Genomic DNA, 26,457 nt, shown 5'->3' with positions numbered 1-26,457 from the left:
CGGCACCAAATCAGCTGTAGGCGGAGCAAACAACAAAGGAGGCAGGATTAGTACATCACTATACCTGGAGAATGATATGTTTATATGGGGAACAACAGGATAACAATTTAATTACAATACTCTGCATCCAAGTAAGGGAAGCAGTTGTTAACTGTTTGGATATAGGTTACATTTCTGACATCATTTACAACAAATATACCCTAAAAAAAACAATAGTACACCATAATATCACCTAATGGTTTATATAATAAATATATGTAAGGATAAAATATAGGGACACAAAGGCAGTGAACAATTTTAAACCACGCATTTTTCTTACTTTTTCACTTATTTCCTTTATTTTAAAATATTTCACTGAGTATTTACAATTTTGGGTGATATACCTTTTTAAAATGGCTTTATTAAAGGTTAAATTTTACCTAACGGAGGATATCTATACATCACAAAAAAATTAAAACAATAACAATTACAGGGTGAAACCAGGGCAATTTTTTATTTAAATGGTGCCCATTAAAAACTTTTCTATTCTTGGGTACGAGTAGTCTCTCTTAAATAGAACAGATTATCTACCTCTGGTCAACAGTCTTCAAGTATTTCTACTGACCACATTATTAAAATTAACTTACAGCATTTTTAATGACATTTTAACATGCTGCACGTTGTGATGCAACATGTTCATTTTCCATAATATTTATGTTGACTAGTAATAATTCTACCTGCCCCTTCCAGATACTGTCCCGCCCTTCGCTACCTGCCATTCTCAGCTACTGTCCCCACTTTCGCTACCTGCCACACCCAGCTACTGTCCCCACTATCACTACCTGCCATTCCCAGTTACTGTCCCCACTTTCGCTACCTGCCGCACAAGCTCACGTCCCCACTTTCACTGACTACCATTCCCAGCTCCTGTCCCCACTTTCACTACCTCTGTTCCCAGCTCCTGTCCCCACTTTCACTACCTGCTGCTCCCAGCTAACATCCCCACGTTCACTACCTGCCGCTCCCAGCTCCTGTCCCCATTTTTCCTACTTGCTGCACCCAGCTACTGTCCCCACTTTCGCTACCTGCCGCACCAGCTCATGTCCCCACTTTCACTGCCTACCATTCCCAGCTCCTGTCCCCACTTTCACTACCTACTGCTCCCAGCTCCTGTCCCCACTTTCACTACCTGCTGCTCCCAGCTAACATCCCCACGTTCACTACCTGCCGCTCCCAGCTCCTGTCCCAACTTTACCTACATGCTGCACCCAGCTACTGTCCCTACTTTCGCTACCTGCCACACCAGCTCACGTCCCCACTTTCACTGCCTACCATTCCGAGCTCCTGTCCCCACTTTCACTACCTACTGCTCCCAGCTCCTGCCCCACTTTCGCTACGTGCCGCACCCAGCTAACAACCCCATGTTCACTACCTGCCGCTCCCAGCTCCTGTCCCAACTTTCCCTACGTGCTGCACCCAGCTACTGTCCTCACTTTCGCTACCTGCCACACCAGCTCACGTCCCCACATTCACTGCCTACCATTCCCAGCTCCTGTCCTCACTTTCACTACCTGCTGCTCCCGGATAACATCCCCACTTTCACTACCTGCCTCTCCCAGCTCCTGTCCCCACTTTCACTACCTGCCATTCCCAGCTACTGTACCCACTTTTGCTACCTGCCCCTCCCAGCTACTGTACCCACTTTCACTGCCTTCCATTCCCAGCTCCTGTCCCCACTTTCACTACTTGCTGCTCTCAGATAACATCCCCACTTTCACTACCTGCCGCTCCCAGCTCCTGTCCCCACTTTCGCTACGTGCCGCACCCAGCTACTGTCCTCACTTTTGCTACCTGCCACACCCAGCTCACGTCCCCACTTTCACTGCTTGCCCTTCCCAGCTCACGTCTCCACTTTTACTGCCTACCATTCCCAGCTCATGTCCCCACTTTTACTACCTGCTGCTCCCAGCAAACGCCCCCACTCTCACTATCTGCCGCTCCAAGCTACTGTCCCCATTTTTGCTGCCTACCATTCCCAGCTCCTGCCCCCACTTTCACTACCTGCCGCTTTCTTCTCCTGTCCCCGCTTTCACTACCTGCCGCTCCCAGCTCCTGTCCCCACTTTCACTGCCTACCATTCCCAGCTCTTGTCCCCACTTTCACTGCCTACCATTCCCAGCTCTTGTCACCACTTGCACTACCTGCCGCTCCTAGCTTATGTCCCCACACACTGCCTGCTATTCCCAAAATCTGCCTTAAGCCACCAATGCATATCTGTAACAGCTACAACTTCCATGTTCAGTATCTGCTAAAGTCCATTCAATCAGTGTAAATCATCATTATGCACTGCCTCTGATTAAGGCATCGCCCCTATCCCGAATCTGGCCCCGCCCTCTGTAGTCCAAACCTAGGTCAACCTCCTTCCACTCTGATATTCAAAGTCCTTGCTCCTTGGAGGGAGGTCTATGCAGAGAAGGGAAGTCAAGGACGTAACAGTGGGAGGCTGAGCAGCTGCAATGTTGCAGATGATCTGAGCAGCACTGTCCACACACAGTAGTGGGCGGAGCTCTGAGACACTGGACGAAGTGCAATACAATGCAGATAGATGGGTTCTAATCTCAATTTCTGGCAGGCTGCATCGATGGAGGACACCACCTCTGCACTGAAGCTCCAATACTGATACAGTGTATCAAAGCAGTGCAGGCTCATGTGCCGGAAGGCCGACTGTACAAAGGGGCCATTTGACACATGTGGCTCCGCCCCCAGCAGCGAGTCACTGATACTCACAATTTTTCTGACAGTGCAGTGCACTGGCACAAGCAGCCAGCCAGTGCCGGTAGTGGTCACAGCCTGGAGGAGCTCCATCTTGCCAGGCTGTTCTCTGGCAAGATGGAGCTCCTCCAATCACTTTCCCTGGCGGACTGCCCACTGCTAAATATACTGACAATCAGTACAACTGTGCAGCTTGACACTGACTTTCCCATTGCACCTGGGGCTCCACTGTTTTGACACAGTTGTACTGATTGTCAGTATATTTAGCAGTGGGCAGCCCGCCAGGGGAAGTGATTAGAGAAGCTCCATCTTGCCAGAGAACAGCCTCTGCTTGCAATTTCACAGAGAACTCTTCCAGGCTGCGGCCACTACAGGCACTGGCTGGCTGCTTGTGCCAGTGCACTGTGCTGTCAGAAAAATGATGAGTGTCAGTTACTCGCTGCTGGGGGCAGAGCTACATGTGTCAAACAGCCCCTTCATACAGTCGGCCTCCCGGGAAAGTTCCCGGTGATTGTAACGCCCAATCCGGCCCTGGTAATGCACAACATGTATGGGCAGATTTTCCTTCTCTATGTTAACCCACTGCTTAATGTCACTTGTCTGGGACCATTCCAATATCCTATGTACAATAATAGCATCATAATAGACTGAAAAATGTGGTAATTGAAGTCCCCCCATACATCTACGTCAAAAAAGAATATTATGTAAGTCTCTAAACCAGGTTTTAGGAATGTGAATTGGTAAGGAGATATAAACCCTAGGAAGAACATTAATTTTAACAACACTAAGCCTGTCAAACCATGAGAGTTGTTTGACACTCCAGTCTCTGAATTCTGAGTGAAGTGTAAGCATAAGGCATTTGAAATTAGTGTAGATGGTAAAAATTAGTGTATACTGTAACCCCAAGGTATTTAAGACTAGCAGGGTACCAGAAAAAGGAGGAGGACTGTTTGATACAAATGAATGGGATGAAGCTGACACATTCACACCACTGACTTTGAGAAGTTGATCTTAAAATTAGAACGTTAACTAAACTGCCAAAATTCTGCCATTAAGATAGGAATTGAGACAACTGGGGAAGATGTATGCAATATATGTACTGGCAGCAGAGGCATAACTCCCATAGACTTGGTGGCTTGTAAAGGGGCACCAAGTAAAAAAGTCAGAGGGGACTGCTGAACTAGGACAGATCTCTCTCCTCTAATTTTAAAGAGATTTGCTACAGTCACTGCTGACTGCTGTCCAAATTCACAAACCCCCTTTGCAGCCCCCTTGGGCTGAAAAGTCTTGGAATATGAGATAACAGATCAAAATATGTACTGATAGTGAGCTACAGCTCTGCTGTTGTGTCTTATACAGTACGATAAAAGAAAGGAGAGCAGAAGTTGTTTTAAAGAAATGCACTAAATATTATAATAAAGCTTTTAGGGGGTATTTTGTCAAAGCTTGAAGAAAGATAAAATACCAACCAATCTACTCCTGTCATTTTTCAAACACAGCCTGTAACATCTGGTACTTTATCTCTCAAAATGTTAGCTCTCTCTGAGCTTTGATTAAAAAAAACACCTCAGGGGGGGCTATTTATTATCATTTGCAGCCAGCACACGAAAATAAAGATTTATCGCTACAATTAGCTGCAATAAGGATTATTTATTCTCCCAGATGTACCATTGGTAAGTCGCTGGGACATCAGCACAAGTGCAAGCCGGAGCCACTGGGGGGGCACCACCTTCTATTTAGTCTCCGGGTGCCTGGTATGAATTTAAGCCCCTGGCTGGCAGTGTATATGGGATCGGCAGTTGCACTGTATATCACAGCTGCCACGCCAAAGCAGCGATTCAGCATAAGGCTTCACTCTCCTAAGCCCGCCCCCAAACTCTCAGTGGCTAGATTAACAGAAGTCTAGGGGCGGGTTTAGGAGAGTAAAGCCTAATGCCAGGTCCCAGGTTGTGCACGTAGGCTGTAATATACAGCGCTGCTGCCAATCCTGGATACAGCCAGTGCTGAAAGTAGGGTGGTACGGATTACCATTAAGAAATATGGCGGTGGTACTCAGTACCACCAGCCCACCATAATTTGGCGCATTATTTATAAGGGACATTTTTGTGTGTGGGACATATAATAGTGTCAGTGGCATAACTGTGTGTGGCATAATATGTAATAGGCATTTCGGTGTGTGGCATAATGTGTAATGGGCATTACGATGTGTGGCATGCTGTGTAATAAGCACTACGGCGTGTGGCATAATGTGTAATGGGCATTACAGTGTTTGGCATAATGTGTAAGGGGCATTACAGTGTGTGGCATAAAGTGGAAATGCCCCTATTGTCATGTAGCCACTCCCCTAGTTTTGTGTGGCCACACCCCCACATGACACGTGACCATGCCCATTTTTACTATCAGTACCACTAAGAAAAAAATTCTACTTGCACCACTGCTGCCAGAATATATGTCACATACATGTTCACATGTATGTTTATATGTGCTTAGTGCCCCCCACTGCACTAGGTCATCACTGAAAAAAATATGTCCCTTTCATCTTTGAATTAAGCTATTTTTAATCCTACTATATGTGTGATTTAATGTGCTAATTTACAGACAGAATGTGCAAGGTCTGAAAAATAGCCAAGGTCATTAAGGCTATCAAAGCCACAGGATTTAAAACCAGAATATCAGTCAGCGTAATGGAACATTCACCCTTCCCCAGTATACTGTAGCATGCCATGTTTCCCTGGTATGCAGAAATTCTTTACTTTATGTTCCAGCCCAGATGAGTATAGTACAGTACTCTATGAAAACAGGAATGTTCTGGCATATTATTAACATAACTTACAAGTCTCTGAGAGACTTTTTAAGTACACTGTACACAATTTATTGCAGTTGGTGAGAGTCTGCCATTAATATTCTGCTGGGAGCAGCTTATAGCAGGCAATGTTTATGCTACCCTTGAGAGCCCAAAGGTGCCTCATATAACTGTAAGGTCACAAGTATGTTTGGTAAACATATAAAACATATATAGCAATGTACAGTACATTTTAGGTGATGGGGTACTTGTATAGGATAGAATAAAAATACTTTAAGAAGATCATGACTGTCAAATAATAGATAAGGAAAGTAAAGCAATTATGGCTTAGTGGTGCCAGTCCATGGTGATACAAAGTGACTACCAAAGCAGGTATTTGGAAAAGAACATTTCATTAATAATGCTAATGACATGATAGCTTTGTACTGTGTTGTATAAAATACATTCTAAAATAATTGTAGCGTTTTATAGCAGATGAAAAGGGCTCCATATCAATTGCCATCTACGTGGTATATTCAACTGAAGTGGGATCCTCTCCGACACGTCACTATTCAATGCCAGCCATTTCCGGCCAGGATTCTGACAATGCAGATTCGACTTGATAACAAGTTGAATCTGCATTAGCAGTAAACTGTCGAAAACAATCGCATTTTTTTGACAAAAACACGTGGATCAGCGAGTTCGTGTTTTCCGACAGTGCTGGTTTTTTCGACAGTCAAAAAAACAGCACTTTAATTGAATAGGTTGAATGCATATTCAACATAAAAACTGTCGAAATGTGCAGTTTTTCCGACTGCTGGAAAAACCGTCTCTAGTTGAATACCCCCCTAAGACAGCAGAATAGACAGACAGGTCCATTCTCTTGTTATTATTGTCTTGCTTGTATCACGCCTAGTGGTCTCTTTATCAGTAACAGAATAACAAAAACGCTTTTTCCTATTTACCAAGCCATGACTGATGGTGACAATTGGGTGTGATCGAGAAAAAACTGCTTTATGTAATCAAATTAAGCATTTTTTCCTCTTAAAGATAACCCCACTCACTGCTAAGGGGTTTCTCACTCTTTTGCTGAGGCCATTTCCAGATGTTAGCACTTGTAAAATTCTAACATCAATATCACTGATTTGTTATGCGGTACCCAAACAAATGATGCTTTGTTTTTCTCAGTAGCTTTGTATTTTCATTAAATATCATTAGTCTTTTTCTAAAACTACAAAGAAATGTAATAGAGTCCGAGATTGCCGGAGGTGCAGGAAGCCGGCCAAACTCGAACATCCAGATCAGCTGGTAACCCGCACACCTGGTAAGTGATTCTCCTTTTAAAAAATGTTTGAGATCGGCTGGCAGTCCGCAACTCCAGCGATCTCTGACTCTATTACATCCCGTCGATGGAATATTCTGAAATACAGAATTTTTTTAGCATGACTAAGATAGTGAAACCTTTGATTTCTGATGGATCAATGTACACAAAAGTTGTTTAATGCACACAATTATTACAAATATTGTACTGTATAAAATTACTTTCAGGCTATGTGTAGAAAGTGTATATGAAACATAAGTGAATTTTGAATATGTAGACAAACTTTGTTCCGTGCACAAAAGTATTAAAATAATTGAATCAACTGACCTTCAGGCTATGTGTATGAGGTGTATATGAAGCATAAAAAGGGTCACATCCCCAAAGATATCTAATTATGGTATGCAAATATTCCAAAATACGGAAAAATCTGACATCCAGAATATCCAGGCATTCTTGATATGGGAAACTCAACCTGTACTTTAATTGAAAATGCTTTTAAAAAATAATAAAAATTGTAAATTGTCACTGTTCCATTTTAAATGCTTCCTATGCATTGGATGAATACAATAGCCCAACAAGGCCTAGAATTTTAAAAACAATACAACCTACCGCATTAAATGAAGGATACATTTTTTTTTATTTGGCACAAGATATTTGAGATAAGGGAAAAATGTATTTTTGGTGAACTGTTTCCTTTATGATTAGTTAACAGACAGGCCCCTCATAGCCAAATAGCAACCAATTACCATGGTAGTGGGTGCTGATTGACTGGCGGCCATAGAAGGAATGGAACTTACGTTGGTTTCGTCACTTGCAGGAGTAGTCAACACTCAGGGATGCTACTGGAGAAGAGGACTGACCAGCGCACTGAATTTCTACTGGAGAAGGGGACTGACCGGCGTCAGGGACAAGTTAAGTACGTACACTGTGTGTGAATGTGAAATAAAGGGTTAAAACAGTTGGTGAGCATGTACTGTGGTTATTTTAATATTTCATGAAAAAGTAGGACTATAGGTACCAGCAGGTCTTAATGTCCGTATGCTGGTATTTGTGGTTCTCCAAGTGCCGGCATGTGGGGGAGGCTTGCTGGGACCTTTAGTCCCCTGTAAGATACAATATTACCAAAATATATCTTTTACTGAAAGTTATCGACTCTGCACCCCCCGCCAACAGTGCAGGGGATAGCCCTAGGCTTTAGCCCAGTACTGGGGTACACTGAAGAGGGGGTCCCCTTTATTAGGGTGGACCCACTTCCCCAGGAAGACCTGGCCTGAAATGACTAGTTAGGGGGTTAATGTTTTGGCTGGGGTGACCCCCATGAAGTTTGTCCCCTGGCTATGTCATTATTCCCTCCCATACCCCCTCCTCCATGCTAGTGAAGACCAGTGCTGGTTCTGAAAATATTGGGGACCTCTACTCATTTTTCCTCTACATTTATAGAACCAGGACCAGCCCCAGGACCTTGGTGCTGGTTCATTAAATACGAGGAACTGCTACTTTTTGTTTCACACAATTTTTTAAACCTGGGTAGGCTCAAAAAGCTGGGGAGTGTTTGATGGGCACACATTTTTTCCCCTGTTCTTAACACTTTATTAACAGTCACAGTACACAGAGAAGAACTGCACAGATCACTTCTCTGTGCATGTCCACGAGGACAGAGACTGGTACTTTTGTGGCTGAGGTGCTTGGTTTGTTTGGGCCCCCACAATTTGTTTTAGTTTTTTATTACAGTGCATATACAGTATGTACGCGATCAAATGCAATGGGGTACAATATACAGAAGAAGTAGTACAAACAATAGCACAATATTTTTTTCACCAATTTTTTTCATATGACAGCTCAAACTGTGGGGTATCACAGTGCTTATGTTCTTGCAGGGACAGCATGATTCCACATGAGGTAAATGTGGAATGGTAAGATTTTGCAAGATTTGAGCTGCAGTAATAGGTCTGATGGAATCCAGACCTAGAGCCTAATTCAGGGCTGATCGCAGCAGCAAATTTGTTAGCAGTTGGGCAAAACCATGGCCCTCATTCTGAGTTGTTCGCTCTGTAATTTTCTTCGCATCGCAGCGATTTTCCGCTAATTGCGCATGCGCAATGTTCGCACTGCGACTGCGCCAAGTAAATTTGCTAAGAAATTTGGTATTTTACTCACGGCATTACGAGGTTTTTTTCTTCGTTCTGGTGATCGTAATGTGATTGACAGGAAGTGGGTGTTTCTGGGCGGAAACTGGCCGTTTTATGGGAGTGTTTCTGGGAAAAGCGCAGGAGTGGCTGGAGAAACGGGGGAGTGCCTGGGCGAACGCTGGGTGTGTTTGTGACGTCAAACTAGGAACGAAACTGACTGAACTGATCGCAGTGGCAGTGTAAGTCTCGAGCTACTGAGAAACTGCAAAGAAATTTCTAATCGCAATTTAGAGAATCTTTCGTTTGCAATTTTGCTAAGCTAAAGGCCCGTACACACTGGTCGATGTATCGGCCGTTCTCTTGAACGGCCAATACATCGCGGGACCGTCGGCCAGTGTGTACGGGTGATACGTCTGTGAACTCCGTCGTTCACAGACGTATCGCGTCGGCCGCGCAGCACAGCCGACAGCCAATATATCTAACGATATATTGGCCCGTCGCTGTGTGTGTACGGGGCGGTCGTCCGACCGCCCGTACACATGCTGCGGCGGCCGGCGGTGATTGACAGGTGAACTGGGCGGGCGCGAGCGCCCGCCCGCCCAGTTCATGACGTCAGTCCCCCGACGGATCGGGCTGTGTGTATGCACAGCACACTGCCCGATCCGTACATAGATATATCTGCAGATCAATTGATCTGCAGATATATCTAATAGTGTGTACCCACCTTAAGATACACTACTAGTAGGCGGCGGCTTAGCATGTGCAATGCTGCTAAAAGCAGCTTGCGAGCGAACAACTCGGAATGAGGGCCAATGTGCACTACAGGGGGGAAGCAGATATAACATGTACAAAGAGAGTTAGATTTGGGTGGGGTGTGTTCAAACTGAAATCTAAATTGCAGTGTAAAAATAAAGCAGCGAGTATTTACCCTGCACAGAAACAAGATAACCCACCCAAATCTAACTAATGTTATATCTGCCACACCTGCAGTGCACATGGTTTTGCCCAACTGCTAACAAATTTGCTGCTGCGATCAACTCTGAATTACCCCCCTAGTTTTAGCTGATTCTTTTGGAAGCCACAGCTGGGCTAATCACTACAACTTCTCTGCTACCTTTAAAAATGGGCTGTTCAGTACGCCATTGCTCCTGATGCCAGAAAGTGGCCAAGCGATAGATTGGGGTCTGGAGTGGCGTAAGAAGCCATTTGGAATCTGTACACTTTGTGTTTACCAAAACATGAAATGTTGTGCTGCTGTTTTAAAGACTGACTGCAAAACCTGCATTTGCTGTGTAACCTGCCTGAGGTGGAAATAATTGAGATGCACTGTACTCCGTCTGTGTGGTTCTGTTACAATACTGTATTTATGCGAATAAACGTAGTGAGGTACAGCAAAGACAACATTTTGTACAATTCCCCCCCCCCCCCCATCCCACACACTTTTTAAACTTTTTTTTTTACTTTTTAAGAACACAGTGTATGGCCCCGGTGTGGTATAAAAGATAGACAGTGTCTAGTTGGACAGTCAATAGATAGACACGATGGCCAATTTACTAAGAATTCGAGTTTGTCCGATTTGTGTTTTCTTTTCTAAGTCCCAAACCGGGAATTCACTAAGCACCAATCTCGGCAGTGTTTGGAATATTCGTAATGGTTTGATTTGCAAAGTTCCGAAATACGAATGAATAGACCATCGGTCAAACGCGGCTGTTATTTCATACAATACGGCCATTCACTATTCATTCGTATTTGGGTGTTAGTTTCTGAGTGCTCAAGTGCAGGTCTGTTTTTTTTCGAATCGTTAAAAAAAGCAGCAAAAAAATAGACCTGCTTTTTCCAGTCGAGTTTGGATAACCATGCATGGATCAGTGAGATCTGTGCATGGTTATCTATGGGAAAGGGTCTGTTTAGTGTAAAAACAGAAAAAAAAATGCGTGGGGTCCCCCCTCCTAAGCATAACCAGCCTCGGGCTCTTTGAGCCGGTCCTGGTTGAAAAAATCTGGGGGGAAAAATGACAGGGGTTCCCCCATATTTCTTCAACCAGCACCGGGCTCTGCGCCTGGTCCTGGTTCCAAAAATACGGGGGACAAAAAGTGTAGGGGTCCCCCATATTTTTGAAACCAGCACCGGGCTCCACTAGCCAGGTACATAATGCCACAGCTGGGGGACACTTTTATACTGGTCCCTGCGGCCCTGGCATTACATAACCAACTAGTCATCCCTGGCCGGGGTACCCTGGAGGAGTGGGAACCCCTTAAATCAAGGGGTCCCCCCCCTCCAGCCACCCAAGGGCCAGGGGTGAAGCCCGAGGCTGTCCCCCCCATCCAAGGGCGGCGGATGGGGGGCTGATAGTCTTTTAAAAAAAATGTGAATATTGTTTTTAGTAGCAGTACTACAAGTCCCAGCAAGCCTCCCCGCAAGCTGGTACTTGGAGAACCACAAGTACCAGCATGCGGTGGAAAACCGGGCCCGCTGGTACCTGTAGTACTACTACTAAAAAAATACCCCCAAAAAAACAGGACGCACACACCGTGAAAGTATAAGTTTATTACATACATGCACACCTCCATACATGCATACTTACCTATGTTCCCACGAGGCTCGGTCCTCTTCTCCATGTAGAATCCTTGGGGTATCTGTGAATAAAATTATACTCACATAATCCAGGGAATCTTGTATTCTTTGTATAATCCACGTACTTGGCAAAACAAAAAAACGGAAACCCGACCACGCACTGAAAGGGGCCCCATATTTACACATGGGACCCCTTTCCCCGACTGCCAGGACCCCCCCTAACTCCTGTCAAAGAGGGTCCCTTCTGCCAATCAGTGAGCGCCATGTCGTGGCACCCTCCTGATTGGCTGTGTGCTCCTGTAGTGTCTGTCAGGCAGCACACGGCAGTGATACAATGTAGCGCCTATGCGCTCCATTGTAGCCAATGGTGGGAACTTTGCGGTCAGCGGTTGACCGAAAGTAACCTCACCGCTGACCGCAAAGTTCCCACCATTGGCTACAATGGAGCGCATAGGCGCTACATTGTATTTCTGCCGTGTGCTGCCTGACAGACACTACAGGAGCACACAGCCAATCAGGAGAGTGCCACAACGTGGCGCTCCCTGATTGGCAGAAGGGACCCTCTTTGACAGGAGTGAGGGGGCGTCCTGGCAGTCGGGGAAAGGGGTCCCATGTGTAAACATGGGACCCCTTTCAGTGCGTGGTCGGGTTTCCATTTTTTTGTTTTGCCAAGTACGTGGATTATTACAAAAGGACACGACACACAGGATTTAGGTGAGTATAATTTTATTTTCAGGTACCCTGGAATCGCCGTCGAGACGTGGGCCGAGTCGGCATGTGAACATAGGTAAGTATGTGTGTCGGAATGTATGTAATAAAGTTGTACTTTCAAGGTGTGTGTGTCCTGTTTTTATTTGGGTATTTTTTTTGCAGAAGAACTATAGGTACCAGCGGGCCCGTTTAACCCCCGCATGCTGGTACTTGTGGTTCTCCAAGTACCAGCTTGCGGGGGAGGCTTGCAGGGAGTTCTTGTGCAAAAAACAATATTCTTTTTTTTTTACACTTGGCTATCAGCCCCCCATCCAAAGCCCATGGATGGGGGGGACAGCCTCGGGCTTCACCCCTGGCCCTTGGGTGGCTGGAGGGGGGGACCCCTTGATTTAAGGGATCCCCACTCCTCCAGGGTACCCCGGCCAGGGGTGACTAGTTAGTGATTTAATGCCAGGGCCGCATGGACCTATATAAAAGTGTCCCCCGGCTGTGGCATTATCTCTCTGACTAGTGGAGCCCGGTGCTGGTTCAAAATATACGGGGGACCCCTACTCTTTTTGTCCCCCGTATTTTTTTGCACCAGGACCAGGCGCAGAGCCCGGTGCTGGTTGATCAAATATGGGGGAACCCCTGTTAATTTTTTCCCCATATTTTTTCTACCAGGACCGGCTCAAAGAGCCCGAGGCTGGTTATGCTTAGGAGGGGGGACCCCACGCAATTTTTTCCAGATTTTTAAACACTTTAAAACCCTTTTTAAGGTACACAATGAAGCCCTGCATGGATCTCACAGATCCGGCCGGGATTCCTTGTGTTTTGTCAGGCAATGTTTTACTCATCACTCCCGTAAAACACGGGTTCACTACGGCTGGCCGGCGGTCGGGCTCCCGGCGACCAGCATCCCGGCGCCGGGAGCCCGACCGCCGGCTTACCGACAGCTTGGCGAGCGCAAATGAGCCCCTTGCGGGCTCTCTGCGCTCGCCACGCTACGGGCACGGTGGCGCGCTACGCGCGCCACACTATTTTATTCTCCCTCTATGGGGGTCGTGGACCCCCACGAGGGAAAATAAGTGTCGGTATGCCGGCTGTCGGGCTCCCGGCGCCGGTATACTGAGCGCCGGGAGCCCGACCGCCGGCAAACAGAAGACCACCCTAAAACACTGCCTGATATTACGAATCACATCGACATCGGAAAAAACGATTGTGCAAAACTCGGCAGCTTAGTGAATGATCGTGTCAGGATTCAAAAAGTTGCAATAAAATGCACCCGATACCATTCGAGTTCAAACACCCTTCAAAACGGCCAAAACACAAATCTTTGTAAATATACCCCCATATGTTAGACAGACATTAGGTCGACAGGGTCAAAAGGTCGACATGAAAATGGTCGACATAAAAAGGTAGACACCATGTTTTTTGCATTTTTGTGGTTTGTGTGGATAGTTTTGTCATCTGTGACCCCCAATTGTAGAAAGATATACCCTCGCGGGGCTCGCTTCGCTCAACACTCTTCCGGCTAGGTTTATAACCGACTCTATGCCGACATGGATAGTGAAGGTATGAAATAGTACAAAAACATTTTAATTTTTTTTAAAAAAAACATTTGTCTATCTTTTTTATGTCGACCATTTTGAGGTCGACCTTTTGACCCTGTCAACCTTTTGACCCTGTCTACCTTTTGTACTGTCTACCATTTTCATGTCGACCTTTTGACCCTGTCGACCTTTTGACCCTGTCGACCTAATGTCTGTCTAACATATGGAGTCTGTCTATTGACTGTCTAACTAGACACTGTCTATCTATCAACCGGATACCGTATGGCCCTACTTTAATATTGTGAAACTAGCCCCGGTCCAGTCAGCATGGCATAGAATTACTGTAGTGTATCGGGCCCGTTAAATCAAGTGGGCAGAAAAAAATCAAGAGAATTTGTGGAACAAGTGGTAGCAAGCCAGGGCAGCCATTGACTGCTTAGGCATTCTGATGCTTATAAAAATACAAGCACCAGAGCACACTGGGACATGTGCTTCTACAAACATAACTAACAAGAAAAATAAAACAGATCTATTTTCATAAGCATTTTACTACAATAAAGGCATCACAAACCCTTATCCTGTTATTAAACTGCTAAATCTGCTTCCTGATGTTTTCCATAGGGACAATTTATTCGCAATGTAATCCAAAGGGATATACAATAAAACATATAGGATTAACCATCACTAAATGAAACAGAAGTGAATTGAGTCAGACAAGCTGTTAATCATATTAATTAAGAAACTAATAGATAAATGTAGTCATGATCTTCCTCAGAAATATGAGTTGTGTAAGAGAAAATGGCTTTCAGTAACTCCCTGTTTGTAAGGAAACAAGTGGTTAGTGTATGTTATGTATGCTTCAGAGGCCTGGTTTTTGTCACCTCACTTGGATTGTTTATTCAGAGGTGCCTGGTAGACTAATACAGAAACATTTTTGGCATTAGAAGCTGTCATATCATTGTGAAATATTATATCTGAAAGAAACCTGAGATTTTTAGTGCAGTTATTGAACAATATACTCATCCACTGAGACATCATTCAGATGGTCACAGCCTCTATTTATTCAAACCAAATTATAGATGAACCCTCTTTGGTCTTCAAATACATTTCTTTCCATCAAATGTTTCATACAAGCTTATAAGAACAAAAGTGACAACATAGTGTAATCACTTCAAACTGGACCACCAAGGTGGTAGATGAGCAGAAAAATGGCATAGACCTCAAATCCTCCACACAATGATGTCAGACTGGGGGCTTACCTTTAGACAGGTACCAGATGGTAAAGATTTTTCCTTTAAAGATGCATGCTTATTATAGCACAGCATCAAAATTGTATATTACAAGATCTTTAAATGACACCTCCAGGGAAGTGTATAATTGGCACTAAATCAGGCAATTATAAATTCTCGACTTGATTACGCTCATTACATATACATATAATAGAGACCAGTAAAGGAGATCATATTGTGTATTGCTTCTTTATTTTATAACTTTCCAAACGTATCAAAAGGAGAACACTGTATGAAACATTATTATAAAAAATAACCTCCTACTGGACAGAGATAGATTAACATTGTATCTCAGATAACATAGATATAGATGGAATCCAATAGAAAAAAAGAAGGGAATGAGACAGCGCTAATCAATGAATGGATTGTCTAATAAAACACACATTTAATATATAGAATAAAAATTAATACATATGAGTACAATGATAAAATTGATTCATAAAAATTACACTGCAAAAACGTACCTTCTAGTTACAATAAGTTCTGTGCATACCACATGACGCCTGTTCCTTGTAATCACATGGAACCACTGGATAATGCAAATGGATGATATGCATTGCTTAGGACTGACAGCGAAGTCACAGGTACGGTATTGGTAACTCCACCGCTGAAGGATTGACAGTCCCAAAACTTGTGAATTCAAGGGGGGGACCTCACCATGGATGCGGTGGCTTTTATTGGAAATCGGATCCTTTACAGCAAATAAAGTTCCAGATGGTTAATTGCAGATCCAGTGGTGGTTCAGGCGATGACCGGTCTTTTCAGTGGATTTGGGGTCACAGAGAAGCACACACTGACGCGTTTCATAGCTAGTACTGCTGCTTTTTCAAAGCGCGACCTGTGAACTAAGCTGGAAGTGTATTTATACCTAAGATAATTGCTCCATTACCCATACCCTCCAACATTTTACACATAAAAATCTGTACAAATTAGAAAAGTGGGCGTGGCGATGCCACTTTCCCTATACTTTCAATGGAAGTTTGGAAAGCCAAAAATCGGTACAGACAATAAAAAAAAGTACTGTACCTATTAAAAAGGTACAGTTGGAGGGTATGATTACCAACACATGTTCAGACAATCCATCAATTACATTGATAATTGAACAAAATTATACTTTCTTCTCTATGTATTTATTATGAATAGACTTAGGGGCAAATGAAATGAAATATTTTATGTTTTTAATATTTAAAAATAATTAATTATAATGAACCAGAGTGTAGATGCTGGAACGCACACGGAATACCTTAATTTCCAGTCGGTGAACTGCAATAAATAACCTATACCCTGTAATTGGGTCTATTTCCAACTTCCTGGACGCAGGTGGGGGTCACGTGACTATAGTCCGTGCCTGCACTCCACAGTGCCCGGACCACATTACATTATTTCCTGAAGATGGGGTCACATGACCTAAGTCCATGACCCTCAGTCTGCATTCCACTGTGTAAGATTCGCGTGACATCATTTCGGGGGGCTGGATGAGATTGCATCCCATACTGCCTCACTGATAATATACTACAGCCTTTGCTTACGGAATTGTGGAACGCACACTTGGTCATGTGATCTAATGTAATAAAATACAAATAAGGTCACATGAACCAGCAGCTCATCTTTAGAATCGCTCCCCAATAGTGCCCTATCCCAACCTAGGTTGTTTTTTCTCATAGATGGAATCCAGGTTGACTCAACCATCACAATGGAGATGTTCAGCTACAGCAGGAACAGATTATACCACCACTTTGTTGATGCATTTCGATTTTATGGAAGCCTTTGTCCAGATGAATGACAGACGGAGATCACAGCAGGGTTAGTCACCAGAAGCTGCTAATCCAGTTCCTCTCCCATACATTTGAAATCAATATCTTAAAAGCTTTTGCATATAACGCACCTGCATATAAAATATCTCACCATACATCAAATAGTTTTACTGCAAAATAGAGAATGGACGTTTACATTGATGCTTGTGCATAATTGTTGGTACAGTTAGGTCCGGCTCAGGGTCTTTTTGCACCCCGAGCGGCCATAGGGGGCATGGCTTCATACAGGGGGCGTGGTCAGTTACGCCCCCTGTACAGTAGTAGCGCCGCTGAGATGATGTGCGGTGCGTGATGACGTCATCGCGCACCGCACAGCAAAGGTCCTCTCCACGAAGGAAAACTAGACGCTACGCATCTAGTTCCCTTCGTGGAGAGGACCTTTGCTGTGCGGTGCGCGATGACGTCAACGCGCACCGCACATCATTACAGAAAAGGTCCTCTCCACGAAGGGAAACTAGATGCGTAGCGTCTAGTTTCCCTTCACAGCGGGACAGCGGGCAGCGGGACAGCAGGCAGCGGGACAGCGGCCAGCCAGGGCCGGCGCCACCACTAGGCAGCTTTAGGCAGCTGCCTATGGGCGCCGACCACTGGAGGGCGGTGCCGCACGCTGCAGATGAGTGCTTCCTATATTACTCAGCTCCTCCTCTTCCTTAAGAGATGAGGAGCAGGGATGCCGTGGCCGCCCACCTGTTATCAGCCGGCACAGCAGCAGCACTCACATTGTAAGTGTATATAACCTGTCAGCCGCCTCTCCTTATGTGCACTGTCTGCTCCTCTCTCTGCAGTCCTCGCCCCCCTCCCCCCCTCCGTGACAACACCTGTGATTGCAGTGAGGATATGCATGCTACGATCATGAATGGGTAATTAAAGCTGTAGCGGAGTGGGGAGGGCGACAAAGTCCGTACTTGATCCTCTCTCTGTGCAGTCCAGTACTAAGCAAGTTAAGATCTCATTGTACAGACCCCCCCCCCCCCCCCCTCCCCCCTGTTATGTACGGAGATCAGCGGGCAGCCTCTCTGCATGATTTATTAGGTTGTGCTGTGAACGGAGCTCGGAGGTGGTGGGGAAGGGCTGCAGTGACCATAAAGTTATTACTGTGTGCAGCCAGCTCCCAGCATGGGACTGGGCTAAGCACAAGGAGGCATAGGCCAGACCAAACCAGGGGTGAGGGGTGCTGAACATTCAGCTCATGAACCCGAATAGGCTGAGCAGCAGTTTGCTGAGGGACATGTAATAGCAGCCAGCAGCAACAGCAGGTGTGATCCTGCCCCTCTCTCTCCCTGGCCACATTATACCCACTGTAATCTGCACATCAAGCAGTATGTACTCCCTGCCCTGCTTCACGCAGGCAAGTGGCTGCAAATATGGGCACTTAGCCATGGTAGGCACGTGGCTATTGGCACCATCCTTTGACTACTTTGAGCAGGGTCTGGTGTTGTTGATCCAGGGCATTGAGCATGGGGAACTTCCTGTATGTGTCTGTACTTGAGGGGGGGGGGGGGGGGTCTAACGCTAAAATGCAATAAAAATGTTGCAGACTGCAGTCTCTGAGGTTTGACAGTATTTCCCAAATGCTCAAAACTCTGGAAAGGTGACTGATAGGCACAGCCAAGGATGTGGTGCTGATATGACAGAGAAACCCCTCCTGTCTTAAGTGCCCTGGGCCTCCCAAAGGCCTAATCCAGGCCTAGCGGTCCAGCGGTTCTTGCACACCTTGGGTACACCTGCAGCATTACAGTAGTAACCTGTCCTGATGTTTCCACTAAGAGTCAGCACACTGTGCGGGATGGGGATGTTTCTTGGAGTCCGGCGTTCAGCATCCTGGCGGTCGGAATGCCAGCTTCGGAATCCTGACACCTGTCAGAATGCAGACAGCGGCAACCCAACACCAGGGATCCCGAACTAAAGTTAGATTACAGTTAGGCTGCAGGGGGTGGGTGGTTTAGAGTGTGGGGAGGGATAGGGTTAGGCTGCTGGAGGTTAGGTTTAGGCTGCAGGGAGCGAGGGTTAGAGAAAAGATTAGGGTTCTCTTACTGAAGTTCCTCTGTTGAGTTTTAGCCAGTCCGAATGCTGGAATTGGTGTTCTGACCACCATCATCCTGACTACCACTATACGATACTAGAGATGAGCGGGTTCGGTTCCTCTGAATCCGAACCCGCCCGAACTTCAGGTTTTTTACACGGGTCCGAGCAGGCTCGGATCTTCCCGCCTTGCTCGGCTAACCCGAGCGTGCCCGAACGTCATCATCACGCTGTCGGATTCTCGCGAGGCTCGGATTCTATCGCGAGACTCGGATTCTATATAAGGAGCCGCGCGTCGCCGCCATTTTCACACGTGCATTGAGAGTCATAGGGAGAGGACGTGGCTGGCGTCCTCTCCGTTTAGAGAAGAGAGAGACACAGTATTTTCGGGGAGCATTATTAGGAGGAGTACTACTGTATACTACTATACTACTTGCTGAAGTGATATTTATAGATTAGATAGTGTGACTGTAAGTGTATTATCTGACTTGTGGGGGAGACACTGACAGTGGGGAGCAGTTAGAGTCTGAGAGCAGGACTCAGGAGTACATATAACGTACAGTGCACACTTTTGCTGCCAGAGTCAGTGCCACACTGCCATTGTTGTGACCACACTGACCACCAGTATAATAATATATTTTGTGATTGTCTGCTTAGGCCTCGGAGTACTAGTTGCAAGTTGCAACGTGACCTGTCCTGAAGTGACCACCAGTTTAATAATCAATCACCACCAGTTTAATATATATATATATATATATATATAATTGTATATATATATATATATATATATATATATATATATAATATTGTATACCACCTACCCGTGGTTTTTTTTTTTTTCATTCTTCTTTATACATACTACTATAGTAGCTTACTGTAGCAGTCTGCGGTGCTGTGCTGACCTGACAGTGTCCAGCAGGTCCGTCATCAGTCATTACATAATAAATATATATAGTACCTGTCCGGCTGCAGTACTAGTGATATTATATTGATTTCATCTCATTATCAATAATTTATCATCCAGTCTAGACTCTATATTAGCAGCAGACACAGTACGTTAGTCCACGGCTGTAGCTACCTTTGTGTCGGCACTCGGCAGTCCATCCATAATTGTATACCACCTACCCGTGGTTTTTTTTTTTCTTTCTTCTTTGTACATACTACTATAGAGTATAGTAGCTTACTGTAGCAGTCTGCGGTGCTGCTGAGCTGACAGTGTCCAGCAGGTCCGTCATCAGTCATCATTACCTAATAAATATATTATCTACCTGTCCGGCTGCAGTACTAGTGATATTATATATACATACATATATATATTGATTTCATCTCATTATCAATCATCCAGTCTATATTAGCAGCAGACACAGTACGTTAGTCCACGGCTGTAGCTACCTCTGTGTCGGCACTCAGCAGTCCATCCATAATTGTATACCACCTACCCGTGGTTTTTTTTTTTCTTTCTTCTTTGTACATACTACTATAGTATAGTAGCTTACTGTAGCAGTCTGCGGTGCTGCTGAGATGACAGTGTCCAGCAGGTCCGTCATCAGTCATCATTACCTAATAAATATATTATCTACCTGTCCGGCTGCAGTACTAGTGATATTATATATACATACATATATATATTGATTTCATCTCATTATCAATCATCCAGTCTATATTAGCAGCAGACACAGTACGTTAGTCCACGGCTGTAGCTACCTCTGTGTCGGCACTCGGCAGTCCATCCATAATTGTATACCACCTACCCGTGTTTTTTTTTTTTCTCTTTCTTCTTTGTACATACTACTATAGAGTATAGTAGCTTACTGTAGCAGTCTGCGGTGCTGCTGAGCTGACAGTGTCCAGCAGGTCCGTCATCAGTCATCATTACCTAATAAATATATTATCTACCTGTCCGGCTGCAGTACTAGTGATATTATATATACATACATATATATATTGATTTCATCTCATTATCAATCATCCAGTCTATATTAGCAGCAGACACAGTACGTTAGTTCACGGCTGTAGCTACCTCTGTGTCGGCACTCAGCAGTCCATCCATAATTGTATACCACCTACCCGTGGTTTTTTTTCTTTCTTTCTTCTTTGTACATACTACTATAGTATAGTAGCTTACTGTAGCAGTCTGCGGTGCTGCTGAGCTGACAGTGTCCAGCAGGTCCGTCATCAGTCATCATTACCTAATAAATATATTATCTACCTGTCCGGCTGCAGTACTAGTGATATTATATATACATACATATATATATTGATTTCATCTAATTATCAATCATCCAGTCTATATTAGCAGCAGACACAGTACGTTAGTCCACGGCTGTAGCTACCTCTGTGTCGGTACTCGGCAGTCCATCCATAATTGTATACCACCTACCCGTGTTTTTTTTTTTTCTTTCTTCTTTGTACATACTACTATAGAGTATAGTAGCTTACTGTAGCAGTCTGCGGTGCTGCTGAGCTGACAGTGTCCAGCAGGTCCGTCATCAGTCATCATTACCTAATATATTATCTACCTGTCCGGCTGCAGTACTAGTGATATTATATATACATACATATATATATTGATTTCATCTCATTATCAATCATCCAGTCTATATTAGCAGCAGACACAGTACGTTAGTCCACGGCTGTAGCTACCTCTGTGTCGGCACTCGGCAGTCCATCCATAAGTATACTAGTATCCATCCATCTCCATTGTTTACCTGAGGTGCCTTTTAGTTGTGCCTATTAAAATATGGAGAACAAAAATGTTGAGGTTCCAAAATTAGGGAAAGATCAAGATCCACTTCCATCTCGTGCTGAAGCTGCTGCCACTAGTCATGGCCGAGACGATGAAATGCCAGCAACGTCGTCTGCCAAGGCCGATGCCCAATGTCATAGTACAGAGCATGTCAAATCCAAAACACCAAATATCAGTAAAAAAAGGACTCCAAAACCTAAAATAAAATTGTCGGAGGAGAAGCGTAAACTTGCCAATATGCCATTTACCACACGGAGTGGCAAGGAACGGCTGAGGCCCTGGCCTATGTTCATGGCTAGTGGTTCAGCTTCACATGAGGATGGAAGCACTCAGCCTCTCGCTAGAAAAATGAAAAGACTCAAGCTGGCAAAAGCACCGCAAAGAACTGTGCGTTCTTCGAAATCCCAAATCCACAAGGAGAGTCCAATTGTGTCGGTTGCGATGCCTGACCTTCCCAACACTGGACGTGAAGAGCATGCGCCTTCCACCATTTGCACGCCCCCTGCAAGTGCTGGAAGGAGCACCCGCAGTCCAGTTCCTGATAGTCAGATTGAAGATGTCAGTGTTGAAGTACACCAGGATGAGGAGGATATGGGTGTTGCTGGCGCTGGGGAGGAAATTGACCAGGAGGATTCTGATGGTGAGGTGGTTTGTTTAAGTCAGGCACCCGGGGAGACACCTGTTGTCCGTGGGAGGAATATGGCCGTTGACATGCCTGGTGAAAATACCAAAAAAATCAGCTCTTCAGTGTGGAGGTATTTCAACAGAAAAGCGGACACCAGGTGTCAAGCCGTGTGTTGCCTTTGTCAAGCTGTAATAAGTAGGGGTAAGGACGTTAGCCACCTCGGAACATCCTCCCTTATACGTCACCTGCAGCGCATTCATAATAAGTCAGTGACAAGTTCAAAAACTTTGGGCGACAGCGGAAGCAGTCCACTGACCAGTAAATCCCTTCCTCTTGTAACCAAGCTCACGCAAACCACCCCACCAACTCCCTCAGTGTCAATTTCCTCCTTCCCCAGGAATGCCAATAGTCCTGCAGGCCATGTCACTGGCAATTCTGACGAGTCCTCTCCTGCCTGGGATTCCTCCGATGCATCCTTGCGTGTAACGCCTACTGCTGCTGGCGCTGCTGTTGTTGCTGCTGGGAGTCGATGGTCATCCCAGAGGGGAAGTCGTAAGCCCACTTGTACTACTTCCAGTAAGAAATTGACTGTCCAACAGTCCTTTGCGAGGAAGATGAAATATCACAGCAGTCATCCTGCTGCAAAGCGGATAACTGAGGCCTTGACAACTATGTTGGTGTTAGACGTGCGTCCGGTATCCGCCGTTAGTTCACAGGGAACTAGACAATTTATTGAGGCAGTGTGCCCCCGTTACCAAATACCATCTAGGTTCCACTTCTCTAGGCAGGCGATACCGAGAATGTACACGGACGTCAGAAAAAGACTCACCAGTGTCCTAAAAAATGCAGTTGTACCCAATGTCCACTTAACCACGGACATGTGGACAAGTGGAGCAGGGCAGGGTCAGGACTATATGACTGTGACAGCCCACTGGGTAGATGTATGGACTCCCGCCGCAAGAACAGCAGCGGCGGCACCAGTAGCAGCATCTCGCAAACGCCAACTCTTTCCTAGGCAGGCTACGCTTTGTATCACCGCTTTCCAGAATACGCACACAGCTGAAAACCTCTTACGGCAACTGAGGAAGATCATCGCGGAATGGCTTACCCCAATTGGACTCTCCTGTGGATTTGTGGCATCGGACAACGCCAGCAATATTGTGTGTGCATTAAATATGGGCAAATTCCAGCACGTCCCATGTTTTGCACATACCTTGAATTTGGTGGTGCAGAATTTTTAAAAAAACGACAGGGGCGTGCAAGAGATGCTGTCGGTGGCCAGAAGAATTGCGGGACACTTTCGGCGTACAGGCACCACGTACAGAAGACTGGAGCACCACCAAAAACTACTGAACCTGCCCTGCCATCATCTGAAGCAAGAAGTGGTAACGAGGTGGAATTCAACCCTCTATATGCTTCAGAGGTTGGAGGAGCAGCAAAAGGACATTCAAGCCTTCACAATTGAGCACGATATAGGAGGTGGAATGCACCTGTCTCAAGCGCAGTGGAGAATGATTTCAACGTTGTGCAAGGTTCTGATGCCCTTTGAACTTGCCACACGTGAAGTCAGTTCAGACACTGCCAGCCTGAGTCAGGTCATTCCCCTCATCAGGCTTTTGCAGAAGAAGCTGGAGACATTGAAGGAGGAGCTAACACGGAGCGATTCCGCTAGGCATGTGGGACTTGTGGATGGAGCCCTTAATTCGCTTAACAAGGATTCACGGGTGGTCAATCTGTTGAAATCAGAGCACTACATTTTGGCCACCGTGCTCGATCCTAGATTTAAAGCCTACCTTGGATCTCTCTTTCCGGCAGACACAAGTCTGCTGGGGTTGAAAGACCTGCTGGTGAGAAAATTGTCAAGTCAAGCGGAACGCGACCTGTCAACATCTCCTCCTTCACATTCTCCCGCAACTGGGGGTGCGAGGAAAAGGCTCAGAATTCCGAGCCCACCCGCTGGCGGTGATGCAGGGCAGTCTGGAGCGACTGCTGATGCTGACATCTGGTCCAGACTGAAGGACCTGACAACGATTACGGACATGTCGTCTACTGTCACTGCATATGATTCTCTCACCATTGAAAGAATGGTGGAGGATTATATGAGTGACCGCTTCCAAGTAGGCACGTCACACAGTCCGTACTTATACTGGCAGGAAAAAGAGGCAATTTGGAGGCCCTTGCACAAACTGGCTTTATTCTACCTAAGTTGCCCTTCCACAAGTGTGTACTCCGAAAGAGTGTTTAGTGCCGCCGCTCACCTTGTCAGCAATCGGCGTACGAGGTTACATCCAGAAAATGTGGAGAAGATGATGTTCATTAAAATGAATTATAATCAATTCCTCCGTGGAGACATTGACCAGCAGCAATTGCCTCCACAAAGTACACAGGGAGCTGAGATGGTGGATTCCAGTGGGGACGAATTGATAATCTGTGAGGAGGGGGATGTACACGGTGATATATCGGAGGATGATGATGAGGTGGACATCTTGCCTCTGTAGAGCCAGTTTGTGCAAGGAGAGATTAATTGCTTCTTTTTTGGTGGGGGTCCAAACCAACCCGTCATTTCAGTCACAGTCGTGTGGCAGACCCTGTCACTGAAATGATGGGTTGGTTAAAGTGTGCATGTCCTGTTTATACAACATAAGGGTGGGTGGGAGGGCCCAAGGACAATTCCATCTTGCACCTCTTTTTTCTTTAATTTTTCTTTGCGTCATGTGCTGTTTGGGGAGGGTTTTTTTGGAAGGGACATCCTGCGTGACACTGCAGTGCCACTCCTAGATGGGCCCGGTGTTTGTGTCGGCCACTAGGGTCGCTTATCTTACTCACACAGCTACCTCATTGCGCCTCTTTTTTTCTTTGCGTCATGTGCTGTTTGGGGAGCGTTTTTTGGAAGGGACATCCTGCGTGACACTGCAGTGACACTCCTAGATGGGCCCGGTGTTTGTGTCGGCCACTAGGGTCGCTTATCTTACTCACACAGCTACCTCATTGCGCCTCTTTTTTTCTTTGCGTCATGTGCTGTTTGGGGAGGGTTTTTTGGAAGGGACATCCTGCGTGACACTGCAGTGCCACTCCTAGATGGGCCCGGTGTTTGTGTCGGCCACTAGGGTCGCTTATCTTACTCACACAGCTACCTCATTGCGCCTCTTTTTTTCTTTGCGTCATGTGCTGTTTGGGGAGGGTTTTTTGGAAGGGACATCCTACGTGACACTGCAGTGACACTCCTAGATGGGCCCGGTGTTTGTGTCGGCCACTAGGGTCGCTTATCTTACTCACACAGCTACCTCATTGCGCCTCTTTTTTTCTTTGCGTCATGTGCTGTTTGGGGAGGGTTTTTTGGAAGGGACATCCTGCGTGACACTGCAGTGACACTCCTAGATGGGCCCGGTGTTTGTGTCGGCCACTAGGGTCGCTTATCTTACTCACACAGCTACCTCATTGCGCCTCTTTTTTTCTTTGCGTCATGTGCTGTTTGGGGAGGGTTTTTTGGAAGGGACATCCTGCGTGACACTGCAGTGCCACTCCTAGATGGGCCCGGTGTTTGTGTCGGCCACTAGGGTCGCTTATCTTACTCACACAGCTACCTCATTGCGCCTCTTTTTTTCTTTGCGTCATGTGCTGTTTGGGGAGGGTTTTTTGGAAGGGACATCCTGCGTGACACTGCAGTGACACTCCTAGATGGGCCCGGTGTTTGTGTCGGCCACTAGGGTCGCTTATCTTACTCACACAGCTACCTCATTGCGCCTCTTTTTTTCTTTGCGTCATGTGCTGTTTGGGGAGGGTTTTTTGGAAGGGACATCCTGCGTGACACTGCAGTGACACTCCTAGATGGGCCCAGAGTTTGTGTCGGCCACTAGGGTCGCTTATCTTACTCACACAGCTACCTCATTGCGCCTCTTTTTTTCTTTGCGTCATGTGCTGTTTGGGGAGGGTTTTTTGGAAGGGACATCCTGCGTGACACTGCAGTGACACTCCTAGATGGGCCCGGTGTTTGTGTCGGCCACTAGGGTCGCTTAGCTTAGTCATCCAGCGACCTAGGTGCAAATTTTAGGACTAAAAATAATATTGTGAGGTGTGAGGTATTCAGAATAGACTGAAAATGAGTATAAATTATGGTTTTTGAGGTTAATAATACTTTGGGATCAAAATGACCCCCAAATT

Source organism: Pseudophryne corroboree, chromosome 4 (assembly GCF_028390025.1).
Source record: "Pseudophryne corroboree isolate aPseCor3 chromosome 4, aPseCor3.hap2, whole genome shotgun sequence".
NCBI classification, from domain to species: Eukaryota; Metazoa; Chordata; class Amphibia; order Anura; family Myobatrachidae; genus Pseudophryne; species Pseudophryne corroboree.
Note: the sequence above shows the minus strand (reverse complement) of the source record.